The following is a 10,877-nucleotide window of genomic DNA, read 5'->3' as shown; positions in this document are numbered from 1 at the left end:
CTTCTACCCTCTCTCTCCCCATATCTAGGGCTCTCCCTCCCTTCCTATTCACCTCACTACCTCTCCCTCCCTATATTATTACCCACTTCTCTCTCCCCCTCTAGGTTTCTCACCTATATAATTGTCTACATGAAGGGAACAAGAGACTTGGTGATAAAGGACATAGATGGGAAGGGAGGTGAGAGGTCTAGAGGGGAGAGAGAGGTGAGATTGATGAATACTAAGAGGGGGGGGTGAATTAGTATGCCAAAAATCACTAAACTTAAACACTTTACTAGACTAGCAGTAAATAGGTAAAATAGTTTAGCAGACAAACCAGTTAGCACACATGCAAACCAAACAACAAATAATGCATTCACCCACAGAAGCACAAACACCATAATACAAGAGATTTTGATGTGGAAACCCAAATGGGAAAAACCACGGTGAGATGGAACTCACAAGTAACTATCTGCAGAATAGGAACTAGACCGGTTAAGGTCAGATCGGTTAAGGTCATACAATGTTCTTTACCAGAATAGATCCTGTTAGGAATCTCAATCTCTGTTAAGAGATAAGTCCAATTAAAGACTACCTTGCTAGAGGATTTTAGATCTACAGATGTGAACCACCTTGTTAGAAGATTTACAAAAGGCTTTTGGGCCTACCCGGTTAAGGGCTTCAAACTTGTCAAAGATGTGAGTATTCAACAAGTGAGTGATCTAGCAAATAGCACAGATTTCTTGGTTAGATCCTTGATAGCTCATTCCTAATGCATTCCAGCATTACTTTAGTCTTCAACACATTCACACTCTCTCTAACTCATCCACCACCTTAAACCCTAGCAGCAACCTAAAACCCTAGACATGATGTCCTTATAACGGAATCTGATTTCATGTCGGTCCAATAGGACTATAATATAATTTCCTAGGTTCAATGCATCTAGACATATTCTCTAACACGACACAAAAAGCATTATTAAATTGTCGAAACCATTAAACAATCGGTGGATGGTAACTCATCACAAAATGCCGGTTGGTAACTCATCACAAAGTATTACCGGTTCATACAGAATACCGGTTTAAGTAAAATACTGGTTGCCGGTTTGACAAAATGAAGACTGGGAAATATGTGTTCTGCTGTTTTGATCCTTCATACTGCTTGAGATCCTCGAACCACTTGGGGTCTTCATACCGCTTCAGATCGGTAAACACTTTCTACAAAACACCAATAGTCTAAGGACTATAATGCATCATACCAGTTGGGAAGAATTGCCGGTTGAGCTCATACATATAAAAGTGATCTCAAAGCAAGTGTGTGTCCATCAATGACAATCACAACATCAATCATAAAAAATGCCAACAATCTCCCCCTTTGGCATTGATGGCAACACTTAGGAAAATTTTGACATCTAAGTGTTTTACAACAAAAATATGTAATAATCAAAATTACTCCCCCTAAGCATATACACTATCCCTTTTGCAGAAAATACAATGTATACTACTTCTGAACATGAAAGTATACATCAAAACATTCAAAATTTATACTTCTCCCCCTTTGCCAACAATGACAACAAAAATAATATTGCAGACCAACCCCTGTTTCATTAAAACAATAGGTGTTTATGACAGTAAAGAATAAAACTTGTCAAAAACTGATTTAAAGTCCTGCAAAAATTGTTTCACAGATAAGGACCAGGACTCAAGTAGGGAGGTAGCCACTTCTTTCTCTATCTGCATCTGGGAGACCTATTCTTCCATGGCGTCTATTGTTCTCATCTCTTGAGTCACCGTTAAGGCATCCAGATTGAGATAACATTTGCAGGCGTGGGAGTAGAACTAGTTGTAGTTCCTGCAAATCTCGAGTTCGGTTGCTGATTTCCAACTCTATTTTGGCAGACTGCATATGAAACCGGTGAACGGTTTGCCCATAAGCTGTAAAAGAGTCATATGGTAGCTTGAAGGTGCTCATGTATAACTGCAAGTTAGTTTGTATCTTTTTCTTCTGTACAAGCACATCATCACAAAAGAGATGGGGTTGGCAAATCTTACTCAGTAGTAGATTCCCCTCATCCAGAGCATTCCTTATGTCTTTTTGTGCTTTTTGCAGATCAGACCGGAGCTCATTTAGCTTCTGTTAGGGTTCCCACAGATACTAAGAGGGGGGGGGGTGAATTAGTATCTGACTGGTAATGAAATTTTCTTGAAACTGAATATGCAGAATATAAAGTAATAGTATACTGGTATGCAAGAATTAATGCAAATAACAGAATCAAAAACATCCACATGAAAAGAACACCATAACACAAGATGTTTAATGAGGAAACCCAGTGTGGGAAAAACCTCGATGGGATTTGTGACCCACAATATTCACTTACTGGCCAATAAGAGAATATTACTTACAATAGGGGCCTACACATGCAGGAAGGCCAACTGCCTAGAGCTCACTACTTAATAAGAAGTCACACTAACTTACAATGAGGATTATGCAAATCCAATAATCTATACTGCTTTACAATAGCATCTTTAATGCCAGATTCAGTACCAGTTCTTGCTCTGTTCTTTACATATACCCTTGACCTACAATTCGCACATTAGGTCTGCCTTATAATTTATTATGCTTCCTATCCATATCCTACAAATGTCTACAATGATTTCTTTTACATACAAGAGTCATTTTACAATTTTCCAAGTCGGCTTACAATGATAAACAAAATATTACATATCAAAAATCTTGTCGGCCTCTGTGCCGGTATACATATTTCCTTCTGTGTCGGTGTACATCTTCTGTGTCGATGCTGATGTAGATTGATTTTGTTGATGTCGGTGCACTATTTTGTTTGAGTAATGCTTTGCCAATATAATGTCTTGCCGGTGTCATAGGATTGCAAGGTTGCCTGAGTAATGCTTTGTTGGTGCCATAGGATTGCAAGGTTGCCATCAATGACAAAACCTTCAATCACACACAATGTCTCATTGGAGTGTCCATATGCCAACAATCTCCCCCTTTGGCATTGATGGCAACACTCATGAGAAATTTCAAAAAGATATCCAAAAATGTGTAGACCAAAAATGTTACCAAAAATGTGAGAGCTCCCCCTGAGCATGTGATCCATGTGCTTTTTATTTTCTCATCTACTACTCCCCCTTTGGCATCAATGACAAAGGTTAGTAGATTTTGTAGTTGTACCAATTCATAACCTCAACCTTGTAGTTGGGTAGTTATTAGCAGAAGAATATCTCCCAAAATTAAGTTTATGCCATCCATAAACTTCTTGCTCTCCTTTATTGCTATCTCAGTTCTGTATACTGTACTGGTGAGATGCTGCAAGTGCTCTGCCAGTGTTTTTCTACCTTGTGTTAGTGCCTCTAAGATTTCCTTCCGCAAAGATGCTAAATAGTCCAATCTTGGACTTAGTTTAGATCTCAAGAATTTTGCCTTGTTTATTATTTTCTCTTTCTCTCTTTCTAATTTGAGCACAATTCTTCCTCAAAATTTGTTATCTTTTCCTCAAAAACTGATAATGTATCGGGTGAGTTAACAAAATTATCAGCAAGTTTATTGATCTCTTCCTGTACCTTTCTCATCTTTTTGTCTACATCCATGGTCAAAAAGTTTATTTTACAGGTGTCTTTGTACAGAGTTTTGTATTCTTTCAATAAATTGCACAGTTCCGGTAGAAGGGTGTCTTTGTACAGAGTTTTGTATTCTTTCAATAAATTCCACACTTTCCTTTACAGTTTCTACCTTTGTTTGCTCAAAATTTCTAGAAATATATTTACAAAGTGTATCCAACTGGCCTAAAGAATCTTTATTGGCTATATTACAATTGGGAGCTATTGATTTCAAAATTGGAATTGAATCATCTATTGCTTTATAAGCTTGTGAGCTATAATCAGTTATTTTCTTGATAGATTCGAGCAATACCTCTGTTACATTTGATAGTGACCCAATAAATTGAGTGCCGGTGGAAGTGACCATGCTAGTATTGACCTCTGGTAGGTTTGTTTATGTCTCCATCTCTTTAAGCATTGGTTTTCCTGCATCATTTCTTACCAGTGGCATCTGTTCTGGAGCCTTTAACTCTATTGGTTGCTCTGTTTGTGTTCCAGATTCCATCTTTTTCTCTGAATCTACTGCCGGTTGCTCTTTGGTTCCTATTGCCGGTTGCTCTATGTTTCCTATTGCCGATTGCTCTTTGTTATCAGATTTATCTATGGTATCCTTATCTACCACTATGTTGATTTTCTGAGTATCAATATTCACAGTATATAGGACTTCAGGATTAGGATTATTATCCTCTGTGTCCATGCTCTTAGTTGCCGGTTGATCTTCTGTAGTTGTTGTTTTTACTGGTGGAGTATTTAAAGGAGGTGGGGGTAAGTTGTCTCTAATCTTGATACTTGGTGGTCCACCAACTTTACCTTTCCCTTTGTCCTTTTGATATACCAGAATGAGCTTGGGATTCCTATATTCTTCTTGTTTTTCTTTTTCAACCAAGAATGTATCCTAACCATCTTTTGTTTCCTTTGAAACTTCAGTAACTCTACCTGCCATTAGTGATATTTGTCGGTGTGTAGTGGAAAAAACTGTCTAGTTGGCCTGAGCTATCAGATCATCAATTTTCTTAGGTGAGTTGATCGGGTAGACTACAAGTAATTTTTCTATTTTAATTTTCTTATCCATCTCAACTATTCCTTGCCTTCTAGCCTCAAGTCTTTTATATAATTCATCAGGAATTTCATTTAGGACTTGCATCAAAAACTTTTTATACATGTCCATGTGTAATATAACATTCTCCTCGACTTGTCCTTTCTCATCATCTGATAGGGTGTCATAGATTTTCCCTATATTTTTCAATTTACCTTCCTCTATGATCTCATTCAGTAATATGTCAAAAGGGGCCAAGTCAGTGTTTGTCTTCTTCTTCTTTTTGGGGGTCAGCTTTTTCTTAGGTGTGGCTTTCTTGACTAGAGACCTCACAACTTGTTGCTTCTGTCTTGTCCTTCTAGGTGAAAGAGTGGACACCGGTGAGGGGTCTCTTTTCCTAACAACTCTTTTGAAAGTTGCTGGCATATCTCCTTCTGAGGAGGTATCTACCAATGATAGATGAGTTTCAGGCTGTTGGGCTGCTAACTCTTCTTCTATTATGCCAGTTTTCTTTAATACATCTTCTTTTATGTCTTTTGCTTGCCTGGTTCCTTTCCTCACAAATGCCTCAACTTTCTTTACTCTCTTTTTAGATTGAATTTGACTTTCGATGGTCTCAGCACTACCAAATACTTCTTCCTTTGGTTCATTGGGGGCTTCCAGAAGTGCCTTGGCATAAGTTTCCACTATGTGGTCATCTGTTTCATACCCCATCTCTGTAACCCAGATTGTTCTTGGGATGACTGCTTCCATCCAAATCTCATCCTTTTTATTACAAAACATATATCATCCTTGTATTTGTCGACAATTCCCTATGATAGTTTGATTCTTTTATTCATTCTGACTTTTAGTGCTTGAAAATACTCATTGATATTCTTTTCTCTGTTTTCACCCATGTTGTTGAATAAGTCAGACAATTGTTTTCCTACCGGTATGTCGAATCCAAAATCCTTGTAGCCTATACCGGGAGCCTATTTGGTTATATGTAGGATTAAGCATACAAGTAAATTTCCAAATCTAAAGGTTCCTTTCTTATCCTTCTTGATTTTTGCCAAATTGTCAATTAACTCATCTTTTAACCATTCACAGATATCAATTTTCACATTGTCCTTAACCATGTCATAAGCACTCTTTATGCATAAACTGGAAACAAATTTAAGCCTATTTGCATGAGTTGCTTTGTAACCTAGAATCATGCTAACAAATCTAACATTTGTATCGGTCACATCATTAACCCTCAATGATCTCTTGTCAGATGTTGCACCAGTTAAGTTTGTTACCAAGTCATTGGAGACCTTCTTGGTTTTGTCGGGTCTGGTACCAGTGGAGGGTAACCCTGTCACTGCTTTCACAGCTACCTTTGTAATTTTATGCACTAAGTCAAGCCAAAAGAATGAGCCATGTACCCTACTTAGAACTATCCTAACCACTTCCTTGGGAAATTCAAGAATGCAGAGGATTTCAGTGAATCCTAGGGTTTCAACAATTTTATGTTCAGGTTTCACATTTCCGGCATTGTCACATATAACAGATTTATACATGTTTTTAATTTCTTCATCACCTAATTCCTCTATGTTGCAATGAATATACATTCTAGGGTCTTCTGCATAAACACCCTTTGGAATTTTTGAAAAAGCACCTGTGTTGTCATCTTTCTTAGCTACCTCAGGAACTAGCTGAAACACAAGCCTAGGTCATTTTATAACCTTGACTACTGTAGGGTTTGCTATGAATTCAGGTGCAGAGGAGGATGCCATGATGATAAATACCTTTTTCTACCTTTGGATGGATTGATTGCTAAAGTGCTTTGCCTCTTTGCTCGGAATGCCTTAGCTCGGAAATCTTCGCACTCTCTGAAATTTTGAATTCACGGTGAAATGAAATGGAGACAAAAACCTTATTTTATAAAGTCTTTTTTGCTACCTACCACATTAATTGTTTTCCGGCAATGTATTAACTCAACTTTATTTGCTGGTAATGAAGGATTTTCAACTTCTTTTCTCTAACCGAGGGAATAATAGCACATGTGTCATTAAATTTCCAAACCCTCAAGATAATTTTCTTCAATTTGATGAAGAACATCCTGTCGGTGGAGCATTGCTTTGTCCTATCGGTGGAGCATCATATTGTCATACCAGTGAAGTATTTGTTGGTTCTACTGGTGGAGGAGTAACTCCAATATTTAGATCACCTTTTCTAATCCATTGCTTTGAAAATTCTTTCTTAACCTCTTCAACCTTTTCTTTACCTTTCAATCTAGTACTTTTGTTATCTACCGGTGTACCTTTACTTCTACAGAATTTAGCAATATGACCAATCTTGTTACATGCATAACAAGTTACAGTATTTTTCTGAATAGCTTTCCCATAACCTATGCTGGTTTGTGTTCTGCATTTATTTGATAAATGACCAAATCTTCCACAAACATAACATCTTACTTTCATTATGCAATTTTTAGAGTTATGACCAATTTTGTTGCATTTGGTGCATTGACCGGTGGGAGGATTGATGTTTTGATAATTCCTAGATCTACATTCATTTGCCCTATGACCATATTTATTATAGTTAAAGCATTTTCCATTGAATTTGTAAGTATTAGAAGGTCTTACCAGTTTGCTGTGATCCTGGGTATTTGCAGTACCGGAGCTTTCTCCAACTTCAAATCCAACTCCAGAAGTGTCACCTTTGGGTTTTTGATTCTTCAATAAGGTACCAAGTTCTTCTGAGCTTTTCTTGAATTTTTCTTTGTGTTGATTTGCAGTTTGCAATTCCCTTTCCAAGATTTCTTTTTGTCTCATTAGTTCATTTGAGTCATTCTGAGTATGCATCAGATCTGTCTTCAACATGTCATTTTCATAGCTAAGTCTTGTGTTCTCATTTGCTGCATCACTTAGTCTTCTGGTCAATTCTTCTTCATTCTTCTTTCTATCCTCAATCTCTTTGCAGAATCTCATAGTCATATCTTGCATTTCATTTTTTGTTGTCATGATCTCTTGTTTCAATTTGCTTATCATATCATTTAGTGATTCCTTTTCATCATTCTCATTTTGCAATTTTTCACAAAGTTCTCTTCTCTTGTTTCTTGTAACAGAAAGATTTTCTTGAATTGCCTGAATAATGTCCTGAGCTACTTTTAAATCATCTTCTAATTTGATATTTTTCAACTTCTCTGCATCATAGTCAGTAAGAGCTCCTTCATGTTGCTTCATCAGATTTTCCATCTTTACTGGTGTCAAGATCTTCCTCAAGTTGTTAGGCTTTTGAAAATAGAGGACCAGGCTCTGATCCCAATTGTTAGGGTTCCCACAGATACTGAGAGGGGGAGAGGGGTGAATCAGTATCTAACCGGTAATGAAATTTTCTTGAAACTGAATATGCAGAATAGAAAGTAATAGTATACCGGTATGCAAGAATTAATGCAAATAACAGAATCAAAAAAATCCACATGAAAAGAACACCATAACACAAGATGTTTAACGAGGAAACCTGGTGTGGGAAAAACCTCAGTGGGATTTGTGACCCACAATATTCACTTACTGGCCAATAAGAGAATATTACTTACAATAGGGGCTTGCACATGTAGGAAGGCCAACTGCCTAGAGCTCACTGCTCAATAAGAAGTCACACTGACTTACAATGAGGATTATGCAAATCCAATAATCTATACTGCTTTACAATAGCATCTTCAATGCCAGATTCAGTACCAGTTCTTGCTCTGTTCTTTACATATACCCTTGACCTACAATTCACACATTAGGTCTGCCTTATAATTTATTATGCTTCCTATCCATATCCTACAAATGTCTACAATGATCTCTTTTATATACAAGAGTCATTTTACAATTTTCCAAGTCGGCTTACAATGATAAACAAATATTACATATCAAAAATCCTATCGGCCTCTGTGTCGGTATACATATTTCCTTCTAGGCCGGTGTAGATTGATTTTGTTGATGTCGGTGCACTGTTTTGTTTGAGTAATGCTTTGCCGGTATAATGTCTTGCCAGTGTCATAGGATTGCAAGGTTGCCTAAGTAATGCTTTGCCAGTGCCATAGGATTGCAAGGTTGCCTGAGTAATGCTTTGTCGGTGCCATAGGATTGCAAGGTTGCCATCAATGACAAAACCTTCAATCACACACAATGTCTCATTGGAGTGTCCATATGCCAACAGCTTCTTCACCAGGGCAATGCTGAGAGCCTTTTGATGATCTTTCTTAGCGTTTGCCTCTGCTACCTCTTCTAGGCTCTGCACCTGATCATCCACTACGGTGCATAGGAGCTTCAATTGTGCCAATGATGAATCAGTATTGGGGAGGTTTGTGTCAGGTAACAAACCAGTAAGAGTGTCCACTGCAGCTTGGATCACATCTTGCTCCTTCTTCCTCCTTATCACTTCAAGGTGTTCTTGAGCAACCTTGATGCTCTGTAGCAACTCCATTTCATTTGCAGACTAGAGGTCAATAGGACTGGTGAAGTTAGCCGGTTTGGCTTGACTATCAGTTGCCTTTGGAGTCTCCATCTGAGTGTTTTTTGCTGCTTCTTCTTTCTCTATAACTCTTAACTTTTCCTCTTCTATCTTTTTCTTTTCCTCTTCTTATGTTTTCTTTTTCTCTTCTTTCCTCTGCTTCTCTTCTTCTTTGTCCTTTTTCTTCTGCTCCTCTTCCTGCTGCTTCTTCTCCTCTTCCTTTTTCTTTTCTTCATTTTTCCACTTCTTTTCTTCTTCATTCTTCTTCTTCTCTTCTTCCTTCTTCCTCTTCTCCTTTTCATCCTTCTTCTTTTCCTCTTCCTTCTTTCTCTTCTCCTCTTCATCCTTCTTCTTCTCCTCTTCATCCTTCTTCTTCTTCTCCTCATCATCCTTCTTTTTCTCCTTCTCTGCTTCCTTTCTCTTCTCCTCTTCTTTATCCTCCTCTGCTTTCTTCTTCTTTGCTTGCTTCTTCGCTTCCTCCTTTTTGTCCTCTACTTCCTTTTGCTTTTCTACCTGTTCTGCGTACTTCTCCCGTCCTGTTGCTTCTAATGGTGCATCTTGAGTAACATCCTCTACATCCAGAGCATCGACATAAATAGTGTCTATATGTTCAGTAACTGGGTTTCCTTCATTATCAAACACTTCATCTGATTTTGTTATTGCCGGTTCTTGCTCAGCCTTCTTGTTGGCTTCAGCCACTTGATGCATCTTAAGAGCTTCTTGAGCAAGAGTATGTGTATTCTTGATCACTTCTTGACCCTTTCCTTCCAATAATAGGAATCTTCTTCTTCTCATGAAGAAGAGGCCTTTGTATTTATTCATAACTTCGAAAAGTTCTGAATTTGATACATCAGGAAAATGTTGAGCAAATATTTCCTCCCTCATTTCCTGTTCCTTTGCTATGGCAATGCACAATTTATTGTCTAAGGAATTATACAAAGAATCCAGTGTCTCAAATCTAATTTCTGAAGGTGATAGGTCATTAACACACAAATACTTAATGATTTCCTGTTCAACTGCTTCCTTTTCATCATTATTGAAATCATCAAAACAATCAATTAAATCATTCAACACTTTTCTACTAATGTTCTTTATAGTTCTTTGACAATGTGTCAAAGGTTTGTAAGAAGAAATGTCAATATTTACTAGTGTAGATGATGTGGGTTCATTCTTTGTCTTTTTCTTTGTTTGTCTTAACTTCTTGGGTTTTTCTTCAGACACAGTTTCTTCCGAGTCCAGTGAATTATTCCTTGTCTTCCTCTTCCTCTCGAAGACTTTTGCAGGTGCTGCTTCCGGTTTCTTCTTAACTGGTGACCGCTTGGTCACTTTGGGACTGACTGCAGTAACCGGTGCCGATGTCGAAGGCATTGCCTTTCCTTTCTTTTCAGAGGGTTCTACAACCAGTGCAACCTTTTCCAAATAGGTGTCAGTTCTCTTTGCCTTAGGATCAAGGGGTGAGGCGATTAGGGTAGAAGCATACCTATCCAACATATCATAGATCACCTCATAGCCCATAGGCTCTACTTCTTCCTATTTGGGCTCAACAGCCTCCATTATGCATTCATCCACTTTGATGATAAAGCAAATATCCTCTTCATATTTCTTAACAATGTCACTGGATATCCTCATCCTTAGGCTCATCTTGCTTCTGAACTCATCAAAGTACTTGTTCAGAACTTCAGGGTAACTGGTTTCGACTGCTTGCAGGCTCTCTTTGATCTGCTTGGTAACTGGTTGGTCGGCAGACCACTGAATATCTCCAACTCCTGGGAAATAACCTT

Source organism: Cryptomeria japonica, chromosome 2 (assembly GCF_030272615.1).
Source record: "Cryptomeria japonica chromosome 2, Sugi_1.0, whole genome shotgun sequence".
NCBI lineage: Eukaryota > Viridiplantae > Streptophyta > Pinopsida > Cupressales > Cupressaceae > Cryptomeria > Cryptomeria japonica.
The sequence above is the reverse complement of the archived record's forward strand: the minus strand, read 5'-3'. Positions refer to the sequence as shown.